Source organism: Bos indicus x Bos taurus, chromosome 7 (assembly GCF_003369695.1).
Source record: "Bos indicus x Bos taurus breed Angus x Brahman F1 hybrid chromosome 7, Bos_hybrid_MaternalHap_v2.0, whole genome shotgun sequence".
Classification (NCBI taxonomy): domain Eukaryota; kingdom Metazoa; phylum Chordata; class Mammalia; order Artiodactyla; family Bovidae; genus Bos; species Bos indicus x Bos taurus.
The window spans coordinates 22,426,119-22,440,986 of record NC_040082.1 but is presented as its reverse complement, the minus strand read 5'-3'; positions in this window follow the sequence as shown (position 1 = coordinate 22,440,986).

Genomic DNA, 14,868 nt, shown 5'->3' with positions numbered 1-14,868 from the left:
TGATCACAATCCGCTTGGGGCCGGTTTCACACTGCCCGGGATTGAGGCTTTGCGCCTGGAGCGCAGTGGTCCGGGGGCACCCGCACGGACCGCAGCAAGCGCGTCTCGGCCCCCCGTCCGGGGACAGCAGTCCTAGGGAGGGACGGCGGGGCCAGAGAGATTGTCACTCTTGGACAATGGGCGAAGGAAGAGCAGCACTGGGGGCTGGGCGGGTGGAGGAGGGTAGAATGATTTCTCCGAACTTTCCCCTTCTCCCCTTTGAGCCTTCGGAAAGGTCCTGGAAGTAAGTCACCGGGTCCCGAGGCCGCGGGAAGAGCAAGGCCTCTCCCCGCAGTGTTGGGGCCGGCTCTCCGAGGGGCCTCGGACCACAGGAAGGGGGCTAGCTCAGCTCCTCCAGGGGCGGGAGTTACCACCCCCTCCTTTCTCGGCCAGAGGTGTTGAGGGTCCCCCGTGAATTTGTCCCAGTGAGTGGGACCGTCCAGAGTCGGATGTCAGACCCAGGGTGCAGCAGTAGCTCCCCTCTGCGCAAGGCTGCCAAATCGCAGTGCTGGGGGATGCGGCGGGGGAGGGGTGCTGAGCCCCAACAGGGGAAGAAATGCGTAGTGAAAGGGAACCCGTGAGGGCCGAAGATTTCATTGCGGACCCGAGAGGAAGGCTCGAGAACTGTTAAGTGAAATAAGAAGCATTTTAAGTCGCCAACATAAAACCTATCTTAAAACAAAAATGCAGCAATAAAATAATAGATTTTAATACAGAAAAGCGAACTGTCGTAGTTTAAGAAATGATCTCTTCAGTCAAGTAACCGGGAAACACAACCAGGCTCCAACTTTTAAACGCCCAGACGTGACCCTCATAGCAAAGGCGCTTCTGGCCGTGGGCGTTGGCCTCGACCTCCACGCCACCTCGCCGCAGGAGTTCTCTGTAACTCCGGGGTAAGAAAAACCCAGCAGCTGGGGAATCAAAGAGAAATAAAAACTCGGAGAGCCCCAAGCAAGGACAGACTCGCGTTCCTGCCCCCAGGCGCTTAACCTGTGTGCACCCCGGAAGCGGCGCGAGTCACTCTCAGCACCACGTGGGGCGCACAGAGCAGGCGCTGCTGCGGGCGGGCCCGGCGTTCGCACACCTGAGGCCAAAGTCGGGGAGCTATGCCTAGCTGAACAAAACGGAGTCCAGCCCGACTTGGGCCCTTGTCAATTTGGGGACTTACCTTTGGCCGCGTAGCAGCCCTTTCGCCCCTGCCATTAGAAGCCAAGGGAGCGCTCTCCTCACTGTACCCAAGGGCGCCATCTGCGCCCACCAGGCCCCTAGGGACCCCGCCTCAGGTCCCAGAATGCCAGATTCACCTTTGCGGGGAGCGCTCACAGGAGCCTTCCTCAGCCAACTTCTAAGTGGGCGCGGATGAGAAACAGCCTCACTCAGGCTTGTCTTGGAGAGGCCAAACAGCGAGCTTCGGGGGCTCGGCGTCGCCCTGACCCCTTCGCCACCCGGGTAGGAGCGGCAGGGCTGATATCCCAGTTTGCAAGATCCTAGCGGCTTGGTAGCTGCTGTCAAAAGGGTCGCCCTCCTCTCAGAACGATTCCGGTCGTGGATCTTTCCCCGCCCTAAGATTTTGGAAAGAATGGACTTGGATCATCGGCCCCTAGAACCTCTGAGAACTTGGCCAGCGAGTGGCCACCAAACCACTGCTGGTCCTCCCAGGGTCGCTGGTGGGGATGGAGGGGTTTCAACGCAGGACGACCCGCCCCTCTCCAGCAACCGCGCGCCCTGCCGCCGCCCGGCTGGGAATCCGAGCGACCCATCAGTTTCACGTAGGAAATTTTTAGGGGATGGGGTGGGGGGAGGAGGGCAATGCAAATCTGGAGTCTGGGATAAAGGTAGAGAGGGTGTCGCAGGCTCCGAGCATCCGAGGCCTGGCGAGCTCCGAGGCCAAGTAGCAGGTGGGCCCCGGGCCCGGAGCCGGCAACCCCGCGGGCGCTCTGCGCTCGGATGGTATTGGGAGCTTTCTCCTGGAGCCCGGCTACGAACGCTTCTTTCTTGGCTAGAGTTCTAAATTTTACGTGTGCAGTTGTTTAAAAAAATACGTTTGGACTATTTAAGCTATTCTGTAGATCAAAAAGAATCCGAAAAGACTAGCGGTCTTTTTTTCTCTCTCTCTCTGGTCCGTTTCCTATTTTTCTTTCTCTGAAATTGCGAAATGTAGCGTCTCCAGTACTCTTGCCTGGAAAATCCCATGGACGGAACAGCCTGGTAGGCTGCAGTCCATGGGGTCGCTAAGAGTCGGACACGACTGAGCAACTTCACTTTCACTTTTCACTTTCATGCACTGGAGAAGGAAATGACAATCCACTCCAATGTTCTTGCCTGGAGAATCCCAGGGACGGGGGAGCCTGGTGGGCTGCCGTCTATGGGGTCGTACGGAGTCGGACACGACTGAAGCGACTTTGCAGCAGCAGCTTCTGGGTGGAGAGTAGGGACGAGGAAGGGATGGGAGACTGAGGTGTGGGACGCGAGGTTTGGAAGCGTCTTTTTCATTACCTGTTTCACCCTCAACGTCTCTACCCTCAGCGACGACGACCACATGAGTCTATTTTGTAGAGCCTCCGGCAGGTTGGGAAAATCTTGGAACTCAAACCTCAGAAACTTGAATCCAAGTTTCTTGGAACTTTTGAATGAGGGAGGCTCCCGAGTGCCTGTCTCGAACTTGAGGCTGGAGGGATGGCACCTTCGGAAACTTCCTGTACCCCTTTAACTCCCAACCTTGAGGCTGCCACCTCACTGACCCTCCAGTCTCGTCCTGTTTCGTTTCCTCTCCCCGCTCTGGTCAGCCCATCCCTGGAGATGCTCCGTTAGAGCTCCCTGAGAGAAACTCCGCAGTGCGGTTCAGAAACACTTCAGGACTGCCCAGGGAAGACCGAGCTTTGGAATGAGCCTCCAGGTCGACCTGATTCTGGAGCTTGGGAGGGGCGCTGGAGGACTCCGGGCTCTCCCCGGACAAGCGCCCCTGTGTGCGGAGAAAGGACGGGCGGTTAGGGAGGGCCTGAAGAGCGCCTCTGTGAGCGAGGGCGACAGATCGTCTCCTCCTGGCCTCAGTTTCCCCATCTGCTTTAGGTGAACTTTCAAGTTACTTACTCTTACAAAAGTGATTCCCTCCACCCCATATAGCACTTATCCCCTCGCTGCCCCACATCAAATCATGATTTTTTTTTTAGGGTGAATTTAAAAGAACTACAAAACCATGCATGTCAGGATTTACCTGCCCTTACACTTCTGTTGATGGATTTTTTTGAACTTAATTTTTATTTCTGTGGATTAAAAAAATATATATCTGGAAAGTAGCTTCTGAGCTAAAATAGTTACTATTTATTTAATAATTTTAAAGCAATAAGAATTGAGCTAAATGCTTTAGCTATTTTACTCTCATGAAGTCTCACAACAACCATGTCAGATAGTTTTTTTTCTTCTTCTCTTCCTCCCTTCCTTCCGATTTGAAAGTGCAAGTGCAGAGTCACTGACTGACTTTGAGAAAGGCGCAGGAGCTCATGAGTGGCAGAGGTTGAGTGTGCACACACGTACTAGACACCTGAGTGGAAGCTCTTAGCAGAGGTCAGCAGGGTTTTCAGATGAGGCCATATTGCTCCAGCATTCTCCAGGACCCTCCAACAGTTGGATGGCTCTTGGCTCCCACTACAAGGGAAGGCTGCGGTTTAGAAGAAGTAGAAACTGTGGGTAGCTCAGTGGAACTGACCTCCAGTTCAGAAAGCTCGAAACAGGCTTGTGGTCCCACACCATTCAATGCTCTTCCCAGGGGCAGACTCAGATCCTGTGTGATGTTAATTCTGGGACTATCCCTTCTTAGTCAGTCCCACACACCTCTGCCAGGAATGCAGGAAAAAAGCATTTTGCTACTCTCCCCGGTGGCTTATTTTTAAAATGTGAAGTTAGAATAGTGAAAGACGCAATGGAATGACAAAAAGAGGGAAATCAAGTACCAGAAATAAAGATTATAAAGGAGTAAGTCCCTCAAAGCTTGTTGGTAATAGTACCAACACAGAAAATTAAGGAATAGTTTTAATGAAATGTCATGCTTTTAAACATACTTTTTATTTTATGAGTTTTGATATGGAGAATCTCTGTATTCAATGATTTTTTTAAATTTAGTGTATCTTTGTATTTTATGTATCTCATTTAAGACAAATGAGATAAAATTAGATTCATTCTATACGTCATGACATATGATAATAAGGTGTATTTTAAAAATTTTAAATAAAGGTGTCAAAATATGCATGTAAAGCATTCCTCAGGGAGATTACGCACTTATTTAAATAAAGTCACTTCTCACAATATATTTGGATTCTTTTCCTTCTCTTCCTTTTCTACTCCTCTACCTCTTTCTCATACTTTTCTTCTCCTTCTCCTTTTCCCTTTCCACTACCAATTATCTTTTTGCATTTAGAATCTATTTCTGATACACAGAAAATAAGCCTAATTTTTATTTCCAGTGGTATTTTTGGAAACATATAACAGAAATATCTTCTGATATTCCAATTTGAATACTATTTCTAACTGCTGCAGATACGTAGAATGATATGTGTAATCTCAAAGTCTACAATGGCATCAATTTTTTAAGATATTGATTCACAGTTACAATAGACTTACTATTAGGTTAATGTTAAAATAGATGATACTATAGTATTAAAAGTTAACATTTTAATGCTCCCATTGTGATGTATTTAGTGCTGCAACCACTTTTTTTTAAAGAAATTGGAGTATAGTTGCTTCACACTACTGCCCAGTGTGTAGTTTCTGCTGTACAGCAAAGTGAATCAGCCATATGCATCCATGTATCCCCTCTTGTTTGGATTTCCTTCCCATTTAGGTCACCACAGAGGACTGAGAAGAGTTCCCTGTGCTATATAGTAGGTTCTCACTAGTTACCTATTTTATATTTAGCAGCGTATGTGTGCCAATCCCAATCTCCCGATTCATCCCACCCCACCTCCCGCTTTCCCCTTGGTGTCCATACATTTGTTCTCTACCTCTGTGTCTCTATTTCTGCTTTGCAAATAAGATCATCTAGGCTTCCCTGGTGGCACAGATGGTGAAGAATCTGCCTGCAATGCAGGAGACTTCAGTTCGATCCCTGGGTTGGAAAGATCCCCTGGAAGAGAGCATGGCAACCCATTTCAGTATCCTTGCCTGGAAAATCCTGATGGACAGAGGAGCCTGGTGGGTTACAGTCCATGGGATCACGAAGAGTTGGACATGACTGAGTGACTAAGCACAGCACACTATTTTTCTAGATTCCACATATGGGTTAATATACAATATTTGTTTTTCTCTTTCTGGTTTCACTCTGTATGACCGTTTCTAGGTCCGTTCATGTCTCTACAAATAACACAATTTCATTCCTTCTATGACACAGTAATATTCCATTGTATATATGCACCACATCTTCTTTATTCATTTCTCTGCTGATGGTCATTTAGGTGCTTCCATGTCCTGGCTATTGTAAATAGTGATGTGCAACCACCCTTAAAATTAAGGAAATCACAAAGTCTTATAAGACACAATCAACAGTGGACAGAATCACAACATATAGATAAGGACATTGTAATTTATCATAGCTCTAGGGGAAAACATTCATTTGCTCTGTAGTCTTACATATTCTGGGCTTCCCTGATAGCTCAGTTGGTAAAGAATCCACCTGCAATGTAGGAGACCCCAGTTTGATTCATGGATTTGGAAGATCCACTGGAGAAGGGATCGGCTACCCACTCCAGTATTCCTTGGCTTCCCTTGTAGCTCAGCTGGTAAAGAATCTGCCTACAATGTGGGAGACCTGGATTTGACCCCTGGGTTGGGAAGATGCCCTGGAGAAGGGAACGGCTACCCACTGCAGTATTCTGGCCTGGAGAATTCCACGGACTGTATAGTCCATGGGGTCACAAAGAGTCAAACATGATTAACTGACTTTCACTTCACTTCACTTACATATTCTATTGTAGCAAAGAAACAATTATACTTTCTTGCAAAAATACTCTAGAACCGCTATTTAGAATGGCTGAAATTTTAAGTGTAAAGAAACTTTATCTTCATGTATTGAACTTTTCTTACTTTTGTTCTTTATTAGCCAAACTTAGTTTTCCTTTCTTCTGGTCTTTTAGGGTCCCACACTTTGCCTTCCAAGACAACAATTAGATCACATGATAAAATGAATCCATGTTAATGTGTTGATAATGATAAATGAGTTGATGTTCACATCCTAGGCCGAAGTCCCTTCAAGTTTCCTGGTTCAGGGTTCAATTTTAACCAGTGTACTTGGAGGGAATACTTTTCCTTTTGTCATCTAACTTGGAGTGATGGGTGCCCAGTCAAACCATATAGGCTGTCTTTCCTAAGGCTGGGCTGTCTTCATGCTTAAACTCCTCAGTATAATTACAGACAAAGCCCCCTAGAGAAAGAACTGGAACAGACATCTCTGGAACATAAGACTGTTGTGCCCCAAAATGGCAAAGACAGGATTTGAATTTATATCGTTTGCAAGACCAGCTTCTAACTCTCTGGCATTAATTTTAAGGGAGCATTCAATGACAATTTAAATTATTGGGCCTGTGTGAGAAAGAAGACTGCTCTCTCCTAAGTTACCACTACAGGCACCTTCCTGTCCCCCTTGCTCTTCGTCTTCACAATTGCTGGTGCCTAAGCTTGGAACACTGCCCCGAGAAATCAAGATGGCTACATCCTTCTTATTGATTCTCAGGAAGCATTCCCAGGTAGAACCTACCCTATCAGCCTCTCACATTCATATTTTTAAAAGAACATATAACCTTCTGAAAGAGTATTGTTTCTGTTTATTTGCACTTTTTTCTTTGTCTACTTCCCTAGGCTAGACTATATATTCTAAGAGATCAGAGAATTTGCCTTTTTTACTCGTCACATGACAGGCAACTCAGTAAATAGTGAATACATTATTAAATATGTTTTTCTGCATTTTTAAATATGTTTTTTGGATGTCTCTATCATTGGCCATTCTTCACTATAATATCCACAAAAAAATGGGCCTGTTGCTGGTTTGCTTTTTGAATAACACAACAAATTTCCTCACCAGAAACTAAGATGGTGTAGGTGGAGACAGAACCTGGTTTAGAAATTAATGCAGAGATGTAGCTAGTTTGAAAGAACACTTGCTATATAGGCCATGTCTCTAGAAGTCAATTTCGTGCTGCAGGTAGATTCTACAAACTATCAAGAATATATTAACTGTCAGCTACTTACATTCATTTATTCATAAATTCAGCAAACATCCATAGAATGGCTATTCTAAGGTTGGTGCTACCCATTTCAAAGACAGTTGACATAGTTCCTTCCCTGGCAGGTTAGAGCAGTGACTTGATAGTCGCCATTTTTTAACTGCAGGGAAAATGAATTGCAGTGTCTCTAGTCCTTTCTCCACTCGTTTTCAGTCTCCTTTACTGTAGACACTGTTTATATCAGGCTCCCCTTGTCCTTCAATCATTTATAGAAAAGTATCTGATAAAGTTTCATGCTAAAGTTTCATACTGAAGAGTAAAAGATTTACATTGACTGTCTTCTAGGTATGTTTATACTGAATCCAATTAGAAAGGAAAGGGAAAGCTGTCTAATTATGGGCTTTTCAAACCAGAAAGGAAAATGTAGTTATTTTTAAAGCCAGTGTCCTTGAAATCACAGTGCTCAGGATATTGCTTACTCTGCTTGTTTGTAAACTTTGAGAACTTAACATTGAACAGCAAAAGGATTTTTTGCTGCGAGATCTAGCAGGTAAGTCTTCATGGATGTTTTTAAAACCAACGCTTTTAGAAGACACTTTGAGTACGCTCCCTCCTTCTTTCCTTCATTTCCTCCTCCTCTCTCTCCTTTCGATCCTCTTTTCCTCTCGTTCTCACCATCCACTTCTTGATCCTCCTCCTCCTCATCTATTTTCACTCTTCCTTCTGGAAATACAGAAAATATTGTTTAGAAAATTTCTTCTCCTAAAACAAACAACCCCCACCACAAAATAGACAAATGAGCAAAGGGAAATGCTATTGAACTATTTCCATGAATTATCCATGCCAAAGATGTATTACGGAGAATTAATAGCTGACTGTACTACATTGACTTGTGATCATTTAATTCAAAATGTCATATGCAAACCCTCCGTGAAGGACAATAAGAGGTGTGGAAACTTTATCACTCAAGTGTGTTTAAAATCGTAACTTTGAACCTCGTCTAGCTCCCTTCGGGCTGTTATAACAAAATACCACAGACCGGGTGGCTTATAGACAACAGAAATTTATTTCTCACTATTCTGGAGGCCGAAAAGTCCAAGATCAAGCAGATTCAACATCCGGGGAAGGCTCACTTCCTGGTTCATAGACTGTGGTCTTTTCAGCTAATCTCATTCGTGAGAGTTCTGCCCTCATGACCTAATTAGCTCCTGAAGGCATCTCCTCCATAGATTTCAACTATAAATTCTGGGTGGATACAAACAGTCTACAGCAGCCTGTTGCTCTGTCTTTAATAATAATAGCTCTTTAGCTCTTTCCCTTTGAGGGTGATATCATGACCCCTCTCTTTTGGGAAGATTGGTGATAGTCACTTCTCTATTCCACTAATGCCTTTTTCAACCTTATAATAGTATCTCTAACAGCTCTCCTGATGCATTTTATTTTTCAGAACATGAATTGTCAGAGAAGCAGAGTGAAACGTCTTTTTGAGCACTGTGGTCAAGATTCAGACATCTCTCCCTCTAGTTTGCCAACAGATTATATTCCTTGGTAGGTGATCTTTCAAAGTCTCACTTGCTATACACGCTAAACCTTTTACGTGTCCAGACATTTGGAGGTCATGAGCCACTTGTTCTATGCAGGCTTTGAAGGTGAACAAGATGGATAAACGGGGGTGGGAGGAGGGTTGGTGTGGGGAAAGAGCCATGTTCAGACCTCAGTCAGCAGTGGCCGTGGAGGAATTGCTTGTGAGGGACGGGCAATTCTGGGGATCTGTTCAGTTGCTGCCCTCTCTCCTTGGTCCCACTAGGAAACTAGTTAGTTTCAACAGCAATCTGTCCTAAGCCTAGGGACTTGAATTATTCATTAGTCAAGTGTAAATTATCATTTAGAGGCAGGTGACACACATGTTTTCTCGAACAATTATTATCACTAATCATCATTTTCCACAGTAATTTGTATGCTCTCATTATTAGCCCTTGATTTCTATGTAAATCCTTTTCATAAAACTGCCACGAGATGGAAGTTTTTTTTTTTAATTGGCTCTCTTTACCTCTTGATATGTTTCTTGGCATTTTTGCACCCTCATCTGGCACTTGATGGTTGGGTTTTCAGATTAGGCTGACTGTTGACATGCCCAGATAAAACATTCTTTCATTGAGCATATTGCATTTGTAGGGGAAGCCACCTTCCTTCACCTTCTGCCATATTGTACCCACATTTTTTTTACGTCAATTGTCCAAACATTGACTCTCACATTTCCCCCTTTTTGATTTTCATTGGGCACCATATTTGACACTTTAACTACTTTTACTAGTTGTCCATGCCTTGTCACAAAGACCGAAGCTGACACAGACTTTGCCCAAACAGTTGCCTTGAGTAAGTACATTTGCCATACGGATTTCCCCTTCAAATACTGTACAGTATCTTGGAGAGTTCCCTATTTCTTTTTTTTATTATGGCTATATGGTTTCTGGGACTTAAGTACTTGAAAAAAAACTATCTTTCTTTGTAACATTTATTTCATATTTCCTAGATTCAATTTTAAAATGAGCTTCAGAAAGAGTTCTTGGAATTACCTAGTTTATAACAGCATGGGTCCCTGCGGGGTTCATGAGGGAATGATGCAGATTTGCTTATAATTCCACCGGCTTGTGAAGCTCTACCCTGATCTAATATTTATATATAAGTCTTACCTTTAATATATGTCTTACCAGAATGAACCTCATTACACTGGTCAGGGGAGGGGCAGATGCTCTAGAAAGGGTTCCCAGAATGCATGGGTTAAGGCTCATAGACTCAGACCATCTCACTGAAGTCCTGGCTTCCTAACCTATCAACTGGGTGACTTTGTGGCAAGTTACTAACCCGCTTTGTGCCTCAGTTTTTCCTCACCAGTAAAAACAGGTTTAATGACTATGCCTATTGCACAAGGTTGTTGTGAGGATTCCCTGAATTGAATGCAAAGCACTTAGCATCTTGCATTTAGTAAGCACTTGCTAAGTGTCAGTTCTTATTATTATGGTGGCATAAATTTGTTTCTTGGAACAAGAAAGGGCAGCGTCTTGGTGAAATGGATACAGAAGTAAGATGGATTCTTTTAATCCCCAGAAGCTGGGTAAGAAGGCCTGAAGTAGAGGCATTCCCTGTAGAGAGCAGGCCTAGGTGGGGGTCTCCAAGAGAAAGGGCTGGGTGGCCCCAGCATCGTGGCATCATCACTGCTGTGTGCTTCGTGCCTGGCCCTTCACAAGTGTTCAGGACAAGTGCTCTGACTAAGCCACCCATGAAGCATTGCCTATTAAAGACTCAGAGGAGATGGAGATTTAATGAAGGGTTTAGTGTGTCTTGGAAAGTGGAAAAAAAGTGTTAGCCGCTCAGTTGTATCCAACTCTTTGTGACCCCATGGACTGCAGCCCACCAGGCCCCTCTGTCCATAGACTTCTCCAAGAATACTAGAGTGAAGTTGCCACTTCTTCCCGACTCACGGACTGAACCTGGGTCTCCTGCATTGCAGACAGACACTTTGCTGTCTGAGCCACCAGGGAAGCCCTAAAGACATTCTGTGGCCTTAAGAGAGCTATGCTTTTCAGTACTCCTTTCTGGAACTAATGATGTGATGACGCATCGCGTATGGACGTCTCCAGCTGGTTTCCTAGGTTAAAAAACTACGCTGTCAGCTTTCAGATTTCCAGGCTCTTGCCCGCCACCTTTTTAATGCATTAGGCCTGTGTGCTGGCTCATTGTTGAGTCTTGTCATTTTGGTCCGAGATGTAACTGCAGTGCTTCTGCATGATCTTGACGGTGTCTTTACATAAAACACAAATTTTCTTAAACAAGGACGAGAAGCAGCTGCAAGATTAGTGATACCAAGACTGAAAAGTGAGGGTTTTCTCTTCAAGACCTATCCAAACAGTTGTCTGTGTCACCACACACAAGCATGTGTGCACATACAGTTAGAGATACAGGCAGAGGAAAATACGGGGTAACTTTCCACATTGTTATGAAGCTTCCAGAACACGAAGCCGAGGGACTCAATATCACATCGAAGCAGAGTAGTGTCACAATACCAGCCTGCCCCTCCTCCTTCTGACATTTCTGCAGGAAAAAAAGAGCTCCTGCTGTTCACCCAAGCTCTGAATGAGAGGAGCATACACTAGGTATGCCTATAGGGATTCAAATTCTAAGCTGGGTTAAAATAACTTCTCTGCCTCCGCGTGGCAAATTAATTTTTCTATGTAAACACAACAGAAAAACTCGTCATCCCAAATATGCAGTGTTTCACAGAACTTTAAATCATTTCTATCACAATTTGAAATTCAATTCCATCATGGGGAATTGGGAAAAAAAAAAAAAAACTTGAAATAACCAGATAGAACAGAGCCATAAAGACAAACTCTAAACATCTAAACATAAGAAACAACAGCAACACAATCGTTAATATATAGCAGGTGACATTTCCTTAACCTGATGCCTTTGTTTGGGGAAAAAATGTTATTTAATTGAAGTAAAAGAAAATAACTCGCAGTATTTTGGACACTAAAAAGTCTGGACTTCGGCAGTTATGTTTCCGTTCTTACTTTGCAGTATATATTTTATCTTTATCCAGAGATCTGCTTTGATGATATTGCTTATGATATGACCCACGTGTTTCAACTACTCCCATCATCCGAACAACTCTGTTCATTTGGCGGAGGATGGCAGGAAACCAGCCAAGATGTTTGGTTGGATTCCTGTCCAGCGAGCCTGGTTGACTTGGCTCTTTGCCACAGCAACAGACAATATTTCGAACTCTTTGTGACGTTCTAGTTTCAAACTGCCTTGACAACAAGGGCTACACTTTAGAAAAAGTATTTTGTTTTCCAAAACACCTCTACTATTGGTGTTCTGCACCCAGGATATAAAATCAATTTGTTTAGTGAAGGGATAACAAAGGGAGCTTCCCAGCCATCTCTCAGCCATGCCTTTTGGTCCCAAATGACTGAAAAGACCCTGCTTTCCTCCTATTCAAGTCATCATCTTCCTCAATAAAGAAAAAAAATTCATGGTCAAAGACTGCATGAATTTATACTTGGTTACCCGAGAACTTTGTAAAAGTCAGGCCAACTTTTCATTATGTTGGTTCTATTTCATGAATATATGTATTTGGTAATGGAAGAATAAGAAATTCAGCAGTCCACTGTTGCAAAATCCATAAAATTCGCCATTAGAGCATACTGATCTGTAGGAAAAAAATGCAAATGAACATGTGATGACCTGTAATTGCTTCTTTCTACAATTCTTATTTAAACTTCACGCTGATGTGTATTATAGTGAACAAAATTATAAATTATCTAGATAATATCTGGTCTTTCAACTTAAGATTATTGAATATTCTAACTTGCTTTGACCACATTTTTTTAGACAACTTAACTCTGGCTTATTTCTGTTAATCAATATGAATTCTTGTTAGTATGGCAGACATACTTTTTTTTTTTAAGAAAAATATTATTAAATTAGCTAGAATTCTCCCAGAAAGTTCCCCAAGAGGACTCTGTATAATAAGATGCGACATACAGGAGACTGGATCTGTAAGTAGAATATAACTCCTGATACTTACATGATTTAGGTTATGTCTAAAGGGTTAGAAAGGAAGAACATGTTTCCATGGATTATTCATTCATTTCTGGCAAAACCACATATTCCTCAAATATCTGTGCATGATTAAGTTTATTTGGAAATTCTGCATAAATTAACTAGGAATGAGACAATATTAGCTACTCAAATAATGGATATAAAAAATGATACTAAGATAATAAAATTACAAGACTACAAATAAAACAGGAAAATGTGATCTTTCTCCTTAAAAATTCAACTTAATTTTATGTTATTTTCACACATATAAAAATAAACACTGTTGTATTAGAAGTCCTATGTTTTGAGCATAAATGAAAATGTTGTGTTAGTGTACTCTTCTTTGGTTGAGCTTAAGTCCTTATGTTTCAAAGACCTTGTTAAAGTCGGAAGATACTGTATTTTTTAAATGATATATTAAAAATTGTTTTCAGTATAAAACATTTCAATGTTGAAAAAGGCACACAAAATAATAGAAATCATTATTACCATTATCCATATTTGGAAGACCTTATCTTTGGAAGACCTTATTTGCTTAATCTCTCTGTTTATAGAGAAAATAATAAAATGTTAGAAATCAGCTATCCTTCTATCTCCTAATCCCTTTTCTATTCCTTCTTTCCAGAGGCAACTGCTATCCAGAAGTTAGTATGTGTTTCTCCTGTGCAACCAAAAATTATTTTACTACATATTTGTATATAAAAATTTGCTTTTTCTCCAAAAAAAAGTTGATTTTTTTTCACATTGTTACATACAAACACTGATAGAAGAAATGAACAACTGTGGTTTATCCTCACTAGGAATTGTATTAGAGATTAAAATGAATAAACTAGATCTGAATGTGTCAACTTACTAAGCTATTTTTAACCAGCTGAAAGAACTCAAGAGTTACACAATACTTTATATTACTCATACTATACATTTTTTAATTCAATAAATAATTGTTGAGAGCTAATTCTATGCCAGGTACCATTCTAGCTACTTATGATGCCACAGTGAATAAAGCTGATGTAGCCTTTAGGCTAGATTGCCTCCCAGCACATGTATCAGTTAGGTCAGCCTACCGTCACCATCGGGGAAAGAAAGAAGTATCATACTCAGTAATAGTGACAGTAGGGTCCTAAATTTTCAAAATGTTTCAAATCCTTATTATATCTCTACATGTAGATCTTATTATTTCTATTTACAGATGAAGTGTGAAGTGTAGTCTCTCAGTCGTGTCCGACTCTTTGCAACCCCATGGACCGTAGCCTGCCAGGCTCCTCTGTCCATGGGATTTTCCAGGCAAGAATACTGGAGTGGGTTGCCATTTCCTTCTCCAGGGGATCTTCCCAACCCAGGGATTGAACCTGGGTCTCCTGCATTGTAGGCAGATGCTTTTACCCTGAGCCACCAGGGAAGTCTCTCAGGGATTTACACGCCCACGCACACACGCGCACGGACACGGACACGCCGTCCTGTCCGACGCATTGCGATCCCATGGACTAGTTATAGAGGCCAGATGGTAGCTTTCTCCCATCTGCAGCAGATCTTCCCAACGCAGGAATTGAACCAGGGTCTCCTGCATTGCAGGAGGATCCTTTACCAACTGAGCTATCAAGGAAGCCTATTTACAGATGAGGAAACACCAATACAGAGCAGTTAAACAATTTTCCACAAAGCTCATTACTGATCAAGAGGGTGTTCAGATTCATTTGCCTCAACGTTTGTAATCTTTTGACCCTCTCATGTTACTGCTTTAGCCACGTCCACAACACTGTAAATGAGACCAGAATGATTTAAGATGTTTCTTAATCCATAATAAGTTATATCTGATTCCTAAAGATTTAAAATTTTACATAATAAAAATAGCACAAGACCAATACTGGACACTATTTAAAATCTAGATGATAGTTTATGATGAAATGAATGTTGGTGGTTTTGTATTTCTGCGGCATGCTTCCTTACCTGCTCACCTTTTTCACATGTAAGTATCTTTACATCCTTTTCTGTAGTGTGAAGAAATATTGGG